Here is a 13,626-nt window from a genome sequence, read left to right as displayed (position 1 = left end):
TTTTTTCCTCTATTATGCAGTATAATATCATTATCAGGAGATATTGAAATGAATAGCAACATGAAAGAAGTCTGTTCGTCAGGTTCATATCAGAACATCAGCAAGTTAACTGAAAATTAACAGAAATGTCACTCAATTCACAAAAATGAGAATGAACATTGCTATTCCTTTGATGTTCATTATTATGGTTTATAATATTGTGTATGAAAAATTAGAAAATTATTAAAAATAAACAAGAAATTTGTGCAATTTTCAAATTAATATATTGCACAACAACTGGGAGGGGGACTATCATTACCCCCCCCCCCCCTCCTTTGAAGAAAGAATGTATTGCTTTGCTGCTGTCTATCTGTTTCTCGGTCGGTTGGTCACCCAACAATTTTCGTTCCTTTTCTTTGCAGCGGTTGTGCATATTGAAATAAAATTTGGTATACAGATTTACCATAATAATATCTACGTCAAATTCGATTATGGATTTGATTAAGGTGGAATAACGCACCTGGAAAAATTCCCTCAAATTAACAGGAAATATTTTGATAATGAAAGATATAATCATATATAAGCTGTACAAATGTCAAATAAGTGAGCAATTTGCAGTTAAGGTGTAAAAAATGAATATCTAAAATAATTATTCCAGTAAGTAACAACAAAAGGCCCTGCGGGATTCGAACTCCGGATGTACGGATCACAAGTCCAACACTTTATCCACTGGGCTATAGAGTAAGCAACATGTTTTAGTCCATAAAATCGTTTTCATAAAACGAAATGTCGTTTCGATCAGCGGTCAGCCATTTTGTGACGATGTGTTATTCCACCTTAATTCAATTCAATTCAATTTCAATTCAATTTATTTCACTCAAACCGTCAACATGACGGTACATGAGGTACATATATATATATATATATATATATATATATATATATATAAATATTTACAAATGTATGTATAGAGTCAGAGGTACGTGTACAGTACAAATTAAAAAGAAAAAAAAATATGAGAAAAAAGTACAAATGTTCAAGGAGGACAGACTGATTCAAAAATTTCATTTATAAATAAACAGAGTTTTTTAAGTTTTAAAGTAGACAATAATTCACAAAATTTAAAAGTGTTTGGTCTTACACAAAATCTAGGTTCCAAGTATTTTTGTCTAATACATGAAAGAGCATTACATTCTAATATAAAGTGCTTTTCATCGGCTATTTGATTTTTATTACATAATGTGCACCATCTTTCATTAAGAGGAATGCCTAACCATCTACCAGTTTCTACAGGAAGTCGGTGATTCGACGTACGGAATTTAACAAGAATTTTTCGAAGTTTTGATGGCAGAATACTCAAATATTTTTCATATCCAAAAATAAATTTGAAAGTTCTATATATATGACCTTTTGAAGAATTTGCAATATCAGCCGACCATTTCTGCACAAACTGGTCTTTAAGCCTTTGCTTGACAGCATTTGTAATCCAATTAACATTTACAGTACATTGTTCATTCCAAATGTTTGAAAAACCACACTTATTAAAAATAGAATGTATACAATCAATCCATGGGTTTTTAGAAAAGTCATTATTATATTGATTCAATAAGTATTTGTAAAGTATACGAACAATTTTATTTTCTGGCCCGGTGAACAATTTTGCCCAGTATGAAACCATTCTAGTATATATATTAACAGATAACGGAAACCTTCCGGTTTCTCCATAAACCATGTATGATGGGGTACAGCTTTTTAAATTCAGTATATGTTTCAAAAATTTCAAATGAATACGTTCTATAGTTTCTATATTTTCAAAGCCCCATACTTCACATCCGTATAATAATACCGGCATTACTACTTTATCGAAAAGGTCTAACTGACACTCGACAGGTAAATTAAATTGCCTTATGTTCCTAATGACCCCATGCATAGCCTTCTGTGCCTGTTCACAGAGATGTGTTTTTGCTTTTCTGAAAGACCCTGAACGTGAAAAAACAATTCCAATTAAGTTATATGTTTTTCGACAGAGTTATATACCCCTTGGACAAAGAAATATTCCAATTGGTTTGCAGTATCCGTTCATCTTCACAGACGTTGCACGTATTGAAATATAATTTGGTAGACAGATTTATCTTGCATGTAAAGTATATAGGTCAAGTTTTATTTTGGGTACAATCTAACAATTTTTGACAGAGTAATGTGCCTTGGACAAATTCAAATGATTTGCAGTTTCTGTTCATTTTTAGTCGGATTTTCCAACATAAAATCGGGTTATTAAAATTATGAAAATGGCGGGCGGGCGGCTGCCAAAAGAATATTGTTGTTCTTTGCAGATTAATTGCACATATATCAGAGGTGTGCATATTGCTAGGATTTAATTTCTGATTATTTATGAAAAATACCGCCTTTTGAACAGTCAACTTATTCATTTTTTGGCAAAATATTGCATATAGGGTAGCCTCATTGTACATAATCTCAGCGAGATTCGTCGAGACTGAAAAATTTTTGACGGACGTCTCTTCCGAATCTCAGACCAGTGCCACACAAAGTGATTCGGGAAAATTTGCACCAACTTCGGCCGGTTGTTATGTTAGAAATACGCTGAATTAAATCATCTGCTCGCTTCAACTTTTTACTTTGAACATCCCTTTAACTCCCTATCAACATAAAATGTTAGGTTCCTACCGTTAAAAGATTTATATCCCACAAAATATGAACTTGTTTATTTTTCAATTCCTTTCCACACTCATTCACATCTCCAATGCTGAAGAGTTCCAGTCAAGGTCACAAATAGACTGTTTCAAAATATGTCGTATTCATAGTTTTACATAGAAAACTATAAAAGGGCAAACAAAAACTTTATAAATGCATTTAGATGTCAAGTTATTTGCAAAAAAAATAAAATATGGATTTTATAATATATAAAAAGGAAATATCCGGTATTTATAACTAAACCTTTTAATTTTATAATGAAATATTTATAAAATGATAAGGTTGAAACCTTTGAGTACGACATATTCTGAAACAGGCTATTTGTGACCTTGACTGGAACTCTTCAGCATTGGAGATGTGAATGAGTGTGGAAATGAATTGAAAAATAAACAAGTTCATATTTTGTGGGATATAAATCTTTTAACGGTAGGAACCTAACATTTTATGTTGATAGGGAGTTAAAGGGATGTTCAAAGTAAAAAGTTGAAGCGAGCAGATGATTTAATTCAGCGTATTTCTAACATAACAACCGGCCGAAGTTGGTGCAAATTTTCCCGAATCACTTTGTGTGGCACTGGTCTGAGATTCGGAAGAGACTGAAATTTTTCAGTCTCGACGAATCTCGCTGAGATTACATTGTACAATGGAACAACTACTCTTACAGTTTTCAAAATAAGGAGTTGTTCTTTTGCAGATCAATTGTACATATATATATATATATATATATATATATATATATATATATATATATATATATATATATATATATATATATATATATCAGAGGTTTGCTTATTGCTAGGATTTTGATTTCTGATAATTTATGAAAAAATACCACTTTCTTAACTTAGTCTTCTTTTGGCAAAATATTGCATTTATCGTACTCCATTTCATTGGATACGGTAGGTAGATTAGTGTTTATTAATTGAGAGTTGACATGGTTTATGGATAGAAAACCCGGTTTGCTGTCACATTGACAGCTTTTCACTTTCTTCGCAGATATTGTAAGGCAGGGGGCATAAGTGTTTCACAAAAAATTCTTAATTAGTTTCTTATATTAAAAACATGCCAATGGTCCACGTATTGTAGTCCTTTTTTAAAGGACAGCAACTTGTTTTCAAAGTATTATTTCTTAGATCTGGGTTTCAAAGATGTTACGTCTACAAATTAACGATACATGTATGTAAGAGTAAAATCTTGAGGCTCATTAATTAATGTACCGGTGATCATAAATAGGGGTTGATTATTTAAATATATGTATAAGGGTAAAAATGTCAAATATACCCGGCCTGGCACATCATACAATTGTATGTACAAGTCATTTGCAATTGCCACATGCAGTAAATACGTCACCGGTAATTGGTTATTTTGTTTGTTATAGAATTGATAGTTTATAAATCATGTACATACAATTACATGTAAATATTTAAACATATTGGAACGGCGCCGCGATCATGAAAACCGGGAAATTGCGGGAAATTGAACAAATACCCTAATAGTATCAATGCATTTAATAAAAGAAATGATTTCATTTTCTTTCTTACATTTTTATTTTATTTAATTTATAAATTAGATATAATTGATTGTTACAAACTGAATGGTTTGTCAAAATCTTTTCAAGTAAACACATTCAATACAGTGATACAATATCCACTGATATATAGGATATAAAAACGCTCATATATATGTAAGTTGCCGTGGCGCAGAGGATGTGTGGTGATGCTAGTAAGCTAAGGGTCCCGGGTTCAAATCTCGCCGTGCCCGGTTTTTTTTGTGTTTTTTTTTTCATTTTTCTTTCTAGAACAAAGACCGTTTTAATACCTTTTCTTTCATAAAGTTAATACATTTTGTTGGAAATTAAGCACAATATTGAATTAATTTTTTTTTAATGGCTTAAAGGTGGCTTAAAGGTAGCTTAAAGGTGGCTTAAAGAAGTTTGGACATTAAGGACCTATAAGTTGTCCTTAAAGGTGGCTTAAAGGTAGCTTAAAGATGGTCTTTAAGCTGCCTTTAAGCCATCTTTACGCTTTCTTTAAGCAATACTTATAGCTTAAAGGTGGCTTAAAGATCGTCTTTAAGCTACCTTTAAACACCTTTAAGCTATCTTTAAGGAGGACTTAAAGATGGTCATTCATCCTGTGATAAATTATATTCAGTTTAAATATTTTAATATATCATCATTTTATTTCATATGTTTAGTTATCTACCCGTTGCTCCCAAAGAGCAACCGATGTACCGTTATTATATAATGTGACCTCATTAAGGCGGCTGCTCTTAATGAGCAACCCTAAGTGTATATAAGGGTGCGAGGGTCACAGAACTTTGCAGTTAGTATAGTTAGAGCAGTTAGGTAGTTAGAGTTGTTATTGTTGTCGTAGATATAGTCAGTGCTTCTTCTTGGATTTATTTTGTGACGATATTAAATTTGGAGATAATGTAAATAAATTGTAAAACACAACTTGGATTTTTCACTCAGGAATTATACTCAAAGGAAGGATTTATCACAGTTATATTAATTTATTATGCCGTAACCGCTCGACGGCGCTACATTTGCCCAAATCCTTTTTAAATTCTATATAATAACTGCATAGTTTGAATCTCCTCTGTTCTTTTAACCAATTAAAGCACACCATATCGTTTCTAATCGTTCTGAAATAGATTTATACAATAAAACACGGTTATATCGAACACGCTTATAATGAATTGACGCTAACAGCGAAGTGAATTTTATTCCCTAAGTCTCTATTTCCTGTTGTTAACTTGACGGATATAACGAATTACGCATAAAACGAAGTTAAATTGCCCGTCCCTGGGACTTCGTTTTAAGCGTGTTTTACTGTACTTAGAAGCTTTCATAAAATACAATCCGGTCGGGGTGTGTATTCATTATACAATACTCTCAGAATGCCTGTTCATTAAAAGTACAAATCAAGTCATTTTTAGTTAAATTAATTTTATCTCTGCAATTAAATTCACATTTATTCTGCAGATTGATAGTTCACATGGGTACTCACATGGAGTGAAGAGGGGTTTTTCCAGTTAAATTTTCGTAAAATGTTATCTGCATATTCAAAGAAATCAAATTTTATGTATTTTTTACGAATGCTTCAAGGGCGCTATTATTTGGTGTCCAAGTTTCAATTTTTGCCTTCGCCAATGAGTTCAGATTGCAGTTAAAATGTAGGTTTTTTTTGACATTTTACAGTCATTGGGAACATGAAATTGAGGCGATGTTAAACCACATCATATGGTTCGTCAAAGGTTGAAACACAAACGTCCATGGAAAGTCGTTCATATAGGTTAAAATATATTTCTCTATAATCATTACATCATAACCTGTTTTATACTTGAGAACGTAAGACCTTTAAACAGATACTATTACGAAACGACAAAGGCTGTCTTGCAACAAAACGACAGTTTGCTAGACCAACAAGATATCTGTGAGCCAATGCTCACTAGTGATACCCTTGCTCTGATGTGAATATGCAAAATAAGCAAAGTCGACATTTAACAGAAAGCTGGCATCCGATTGGTACAGAAATATATCCCACAATATGGCATGCCTAAACATGTGTTAAAATTTCAAGCATCTGCGATAAATAGCTGCTGAGAAATCTTTGAGGAAAATTTGTTTGAAAAATTTGGCTAAAATAAACAAAGTACTCATTAAACAGGAAGTTGACGCCCGGTACAAAAATACATCCCACGATATAGCATGCCTATACAAATACTGTGTAAAAATTTCAAGCATCTGCGATAAATAGTTGCTAAGAATTCTTTGACAAACATTTGTTTGAAATTTTTTGCTAAAAATAAACAAAGTCGTCATTTAACAGGAAGTTGATGTCTGATTGGTACAAACATATATCCCACCATATGGCATGCCTATACAAATATTGTGTATAAATTTCACTCATCTGCGATAAATAGTTGCTGAGAAATCTTTGACGAAAATTTGTTTGAAATTTTTTGTTAAAAAATAAGCAAAGTCGTCATTTAACAGGAAGTTTACGTCCGATTAATACAAAAACATATCCCGCGATATGCCATGCCTTAACAAACACTGTAAAAATTTCAAGCATCTGCGATGAATAGTTGCTGAGATAAAAGCGACAGAAATTTTAGTTACGGACGAACACACAAGGGTAAAATAGTATACCCCCCTCCTTCGGAGCGGGGGTATAAAAAGAGAGCATTCTATGAAAGAATGAAGGTAGGAAGTGCATTGCATTCACTAACATTTTTTAAAGATATTTGAGCAGAAGTATGTAAAAGTATTTCTAGGAGCTCAGTTCAAAAGGATGGAAAAACCAGAAATCAGAAAAGTAGACTCTAAAAGGGCCATTACCAAAAAATTTAAAGGTTCTGGTGCGAGAGATGTAGGACGCGGCCAAAGTAGGGGGTAACATTTACCTGAATAATATGAATTTGTACAGAATAAAAACAGGTTAATTCATCAAAACTAATAGAAATACACGTATGCCATTAAGTTTCAAATAACCAAATAAATCAAACATTTAAGCATTGCTTTCAAATCAAACATATGTAACATAATACATATCTAACAGTGATAAAAGATGGTCCGTTACGGACGCCCAGTCAGTCCGGAGTATATACGAGTAGACCTAGGAGTATATACGAGTAGACCTAGGAGTACATACGAGTAGTCCTATGTTGTCAATCATTTTGGCCTTAATTATTTTCATCATGCAACCTTAGAAATTAGTATGCATCTGTGAAATACTTTAAAAAATTATCGGCTAATCCGAGGCTTTTGCGCTTTCTTACGTAGAACAGAATAATCGATGACGCATATTGCCCCCCCCCCCCCCCCAATAAAACGCCATCTGGCGTATATTTGTGTCTCAGCTGTTTCATGTTGATGTATGTTTGTTTTACATTTATGTCTGATGGTTTTACTTTATGTATTTGATTTGTATTTAAATATCTTTAGTCGGGTTTTTTTATACCTTTTTTTGCACTTGGTTTTGCACTTATGGTCATTGATAATATTATTTTAGTTTGCTGAATTTGAAATTGTCGTTGAAATTCGCAGAAACGATTGAACTCAATATCCGCCAAATCCATCGACCATATTCGTATCGAGATTACAATGACATTGAAGAGTTAATGGCGATGTCAGACAGAGCAATTTAACTCTTTAAAACATTTTTTTAATGAAAATCTGTACATTTACTGAAAAAATTCTTTAGATACTTTTTATATTCTCGTGTGTTTGTTCCGTCATATATAGCTGTCAATCTTAATATTGGGTGACGAATCCAAAAAAAAAAATAACGATGTATTTAATAAAATACTTACTAGTGCTGATTTGTTAAAAAGGCTTCTCGTTCGTGGTATCATCTGATTTGTGACCTGTTTAATTGACTTCACGTTCTTAACTGACCGACTAATATATGCACGACTTAACCAGACTTTTCTTAGTTGTAAAAAGCTAGCTTGTTCTTGAATCCACGTAATGAAAGTGGTGATCTAGCGCTAAAGCCATCGTAAAACACAAAAACAGATTTCTAAAACGTAGGTTTAAATTTCTGAAGCGATGAATTAACAATAGGAAGGCACAGTGGTGTACCGGAATTGTGCTGGAGTGGGTCTGAATTTAGAATAGGCTTCACATCAGCAATGGCATGGCTCATTGACTGTGCCTTAATCATTATGCATCTACTTTAATTTCAATTTCGAGGTGAAAATTTTCAAGAACCATTTGTACTGTTTTGTAAGAATCGTATCTTCTCTGGCCTTTCCGGAAAGCTCGGAAAACATATCCAAAGTTGTTTTCCGAGCTTGAAGAAATTTAAGATACAGCTAACTATTCATTATAATAGTAAAAATAACTTTCATTATGAGACCTAAGCTACTGTTACTTTTTGACATTTACAATAAAACAAAAAACTTCATGTGAAGATGATAAAACGAAATTCAAATGGTACAGTTTATCTACAGTGGTACAGTATACCCAGAATCCCCTTCTATGGAGTCGAGCATGCATATTCCAGTGAAAATAACTAACGTAGTTGCTAGCGCTCGAGAGCATAAATACATTCATAAAATTTGTCGTAAACGTATTTAAATTAAAAACTATGCAAAGTATGTATTATTGCTTTTTCAGTTGTTATACACTTTTATACATATTTCTATTTTAAAGCAGCACATAGCCACATTTACAGTAAAAAATATTTGAAAACTTCCGAAAATTACAATTTTTGTCGTTCGTCCAAATTGTTCAATTCCCAAATAAACAGTGATGCACATCTTCTGTAGCGCACACGTTAATGTCACAGTCAATCAATTACAGCGTTGGATCTCGCACGAACTTTTGGATCAGTCGTTAAATATTCATTTAAATATACACAACTATTCATTCGCGATATCTGTGTAAACAATTTACCAGGAACGTCACCAGTAGCATTTCCCTTCATAAGAACACACACCATGGCCACCTTATAAACATGGTCAATGTAGGTTGCGCATTTCTCTGGTGTCACATCGGAACTCCAGAATCCTAAGATACAGTCTTGACGCTCTTGCTTCGTTTTCGGCGCGACCCTGGCGACGCATCTTTTAAGTTCTATCCACACCTTTTTCTAAAGGATTGAGGTCAGGACTTTCTAAAAAAGTATTTAATGTTTAGTATTAAAATAATAACACACTTAAATGTACATCCTTTTTAGATAAAAGAGCGTTAAGTGTTTCTTTCTGAAACGGCTTTGATTCGACCAAAGAAAACTTATCGCAGATGGTTTTTGTGTATTTGGCCATGTTGGATCTTATCCCAATTGAAGTAAGTACGGGCTTACGCGATTGGCTGAATAATTTAAAACAGTTTTTTAGAGTCTTTTGAAACACAAAAAATTTCATCAAAGAGAAATTGATTTCAGAAGGTTGAAAAGGTTTATAAAAATGAAATTACATTGAATACAGTTAAAACATTCTAAAATGATACACAGTACCTGGAGACATTTTTTGTAAGGCATTGCTCCTTGCGATGTCACAATCACTGACAATAGAGGACGGGTTCCACTGCGCATTTCATGATTTAAGAATAGTAAGGCCATCGAAAATGTCTTTTTCGGTTTCCTCATCTGTTATAATGATATCGATGGGAATATAACCAACGCTCATACAGAGGAAGTTTATATTTCGATGTGTTAAAAGGATTGTCGATGACAAAACATTCCCCAAAAGTTGATAGTATCTTTTTCTGCCATGAATGTCTGTATTACCATCAGAAACTTTAATCTTTTTCTTCGCTACAAAACACCCTTTGTCAATTATTACTGATTTATTTATACATTTAAAATTTGATATACTTCTTTCTGTGCGCAAATATTTTCATCAACAATAGTTTCAGAAAAATAGTTTCAGCAAAACTCAAACTATATGGAAACCTTGCTGAAACTTGAAGTTAAAGTTTCATGTATAGTTTCCGCAATGCGGAAACCATGATATCGATTCAGCTAGTACATGTATCTATGATATATCTATGATTGTATGATATATGATAGTATCTATGATATATCATATACATATGTAAGAGTGATCTTTTGTTTATTTATTGCTACATAAATAGCGTAAGTACAAATCACTTGAGTCATGTTGTTGTCATTTACTAAAGCACATTCACATATATTTAAAAACATGATCTGAAATGTTTTATTTTTTCATTTTTATTTGGTTTAAAGTTTAGCTGTAGATTAATTACTAAATCAAAATGTCCGCGTAACTTAAGTCGGCATTGATTTTTTTAATTTGAAAAGGATATAAAATTATATATTATAATATTCAACCCTTGTTTAGCCATAATGTATTTATTTCTAAACATACGCTATTTTTTTAACGTCTCAGGTAACGAGATCTCTCTCTCATTCATCTCTCTCTCCTGAGAATCACTTAAAGCTATGTAAAGCCGAGTATGTACCCAATGTTTCAAAAATTTCATAAAAATAATTTGAAAAATTATAACCACGAATTGTGTGAACATTAATAGTTTACAATGTTTAAGAAATCGGCGATGCAAGTTTTGAGATGATTACGGTCAGAAAGGAAATAAAGTATTTTGTAACTGTTTTAAAACATGTAAGAATTACAGCATTCAATCTTAGTATGTGTTTATTAATCCCGTAGAAAAATCTAGCAAAATATTGAACTTAACTGGTCAGCGATAATCACCGTCCGTATTCACCGAAAGACATTAGGTCAATAAGCCGTATACGGAAGTTGCACTCTTACTGTACGGTACGGTACGCTTTAATGTCCGTCTGGAGGAGGGTCTTGCATAAATTATCTTGCAAGCTTTTTGCACGGTACGGTACGCTTTGTGAACGGTACGGTTTGCTTTGTGAAGGGTACGTGTTGTTTAGTGAACGGTACGGTACGCTTTGTGAACGGTACGTTTCGTTTCGTGAATAGTTAGCCTTTAAATTTATTAGTGTCGATATCGATATCGTCATTTTGTAAAGGATATCGTCGATATCGACAATGAAATTGATTTTGCAACTTCATCAGTGTATGTCGAAAGCGATGTCGATATCGCTATGTTGCGGTCGATATCGGCATCATAATTGGTTTATCCTTTTTCAAAATTCGATATCGATGTCGATATCGTCGATAAATTTATATAAGACATGTATAGAAAATTTTGGCCACAGTCACTTTTTGATTCTATATCTGATACAAAGTGCTACCAGTATTAAAGTGTCATATATCAATGAAATTGACATGAGCTCCTTTATCCACAGAATGAATGCAATAAATATTCTAGCAATTTATACCCCTCAAATAACCAGCAAAACATCAATTTATCCCTTTATTTCAAAATTTTGACCGGGCCTTCCGGGCCTTTCCTTCGAAACTATCCCCTACCACCATTGCCGTTTACTTGTTCTAAACTGACTGACTAATAAATACATCTATTTAGGACTGGCATAATACCTTCTACCTTTTATCTTTTTTGTGTGTTGAATCAACAAAAGTTTTTGGAAAAATAATATTCTTACCTTTTTAAACACCATTTTTATTTTTTAAAAATTCATTACATTAACAAATAAAATTTGAAACCAATGAAAACACGTTTGTTGGTATCCAAGTCACAAGGAATAAAAGTATCTGCCATTTTGTTTATATACCAGGTATCTGTGTGACGGTGCCTATTTACGAGCGGTGTTCAGCTTTAATGTATCAAAAAAAATTCCATAATTTATATATAATATTCATGATCAAAATTCAATGACACCAAATCGTTACCGAGTTTTTCGGCAATATTATGAAATCGGCAATAATGGGTACTGTTACGTTACGACACACAAGGCAACTACCGGAAATAGACTTATGAGATAGCCCCCACATTCCATAGTAAAATTTCATTCATATCTATTGGCCTAAATTCGTCACGTGATAAGTCTCTTTCCCACGGTGCCTTCCAACTTTTATCATTCATAAGTAAAAGCATGCAGCATCTTAAAGAAAATGATATATTTAAAAAAATACTCACGAGGGCAGGTTTTGCCGTTTCTGTCTCTTATTCGAGGCATTCTGATGGGACGGACGTCCGATCCGACAATCCTTACGTCGCAGCTAAACACCCGTATTTCCCTCACATGCACAGGTTTCAGTTCGTTCTTTATTAATCGCACGCATCCCGATGTACCCGCAGATGTACAAGAGTAGATACCATGTATACCAGGACACAGATGACATGTTAAAACTTGGCCTAATGGAAATAATAACCAGACGACGATTCTCACGGCTTTCTCCATTGCTATCCAACTTTCCAATGCCGCGAAAGTTGCACGAGCTTCGTACCCGGATCATCATCATGTGATCAAAATGTAACCTTATTAGGAAAATGGACGCATTTAGAGAGTGGCGCGCCACTTTTTTTTTACACTTGATGAGTGACCCAGATTATAAATTAAATTAAGTTGTTTTTAAATTTGCCAAACAGAACTTTAACTGAAAAGTGATATGTTAACTGGGAAGTGATTTGATTTTTTTTTCTTAGTTAAAGCCATAATTGGCGTAAATCTAACTGCTAAAAAATTTACAGCCATTCGTAAGAAAAAAAGTAAAAAGATATGTTTCTTATATTTCTGCATGACAGGAGTTTAATTTACTGTGATTTTGAAGGTCTTATATTTACAAACGTTTAAAAAAATAATTAAAAATCACCCCCTGGGCCCCAACCAGGGCTGTTCAGACCCCTTGCCTAAAACTGGCGCCCGCTTTAACTTCAGATTCCGGATCCGCCCCTGGTTTGATAGACGGTTTCGAAAATCATATAGGACATTTTTGTATGAGACAAGTGTGTGTCACAAATTTCACACATTCAGCCCCCATCATTTGTACGCATCCCTTTATCATATATAATAAATGTATTTTATAATTCATCAACTTATTTTGATTGTTTACTTTCACTACACAGTGCTGGCGCTGGTTGAGGATAGCCCTCATGTACATGTCAAGCTGATACAACATCGCCTATAGAGTATCCAGTTTCTCAACCATATATTTCTGATCCTATCCCCATAATATTGTTCGAATAAATCACGTTTCGTGCATTTATCAAAAGTCGATTGTTAAATCTCGGCTAAATTCTTAAAATAATATGCCCTGCAGTGTTGAAAAGTTTTCTTGTAGTTTTTTTTTAAGTAAAAATATTTAAAACAAAAAAAGGTCGATATACTTTATTCCTGTTTGGTCAAAACAAACTACTTGTAATTTCATTTTTACTTTGTATCGGTAGGTATGAATAATTCACAGCGGAATATTACAATAATTTTATTTGTTTTATAACTATTTGTAAAATGATAATTTTATTATGTTGATAAATCGGCTCACTTAACCTTAGTAAAGGGGTATATATATATATATATATATATATATATATATATATATATATATATATATATATATGTT

Source organism: Crassostrea angulata, chromosome 2 (assembly GCF_025612915.1).
Source record: "Crassostrea angulata isolate pt1a10 chromosome 2, ASM2561291v2, whole genome shotgun sequence".
Taxonomy (NCBI): domain Eukaryota; kingdom Metazoa; phylum Mollusca; class Bivalvia; order Ostreida; family Ostreidae; genus Magallana; species Magallana angulata.
The sequence above is the reverse complement of the archived record's forward strand: the minus strand, read 5'-3'. Positions refer to the sequence as shown.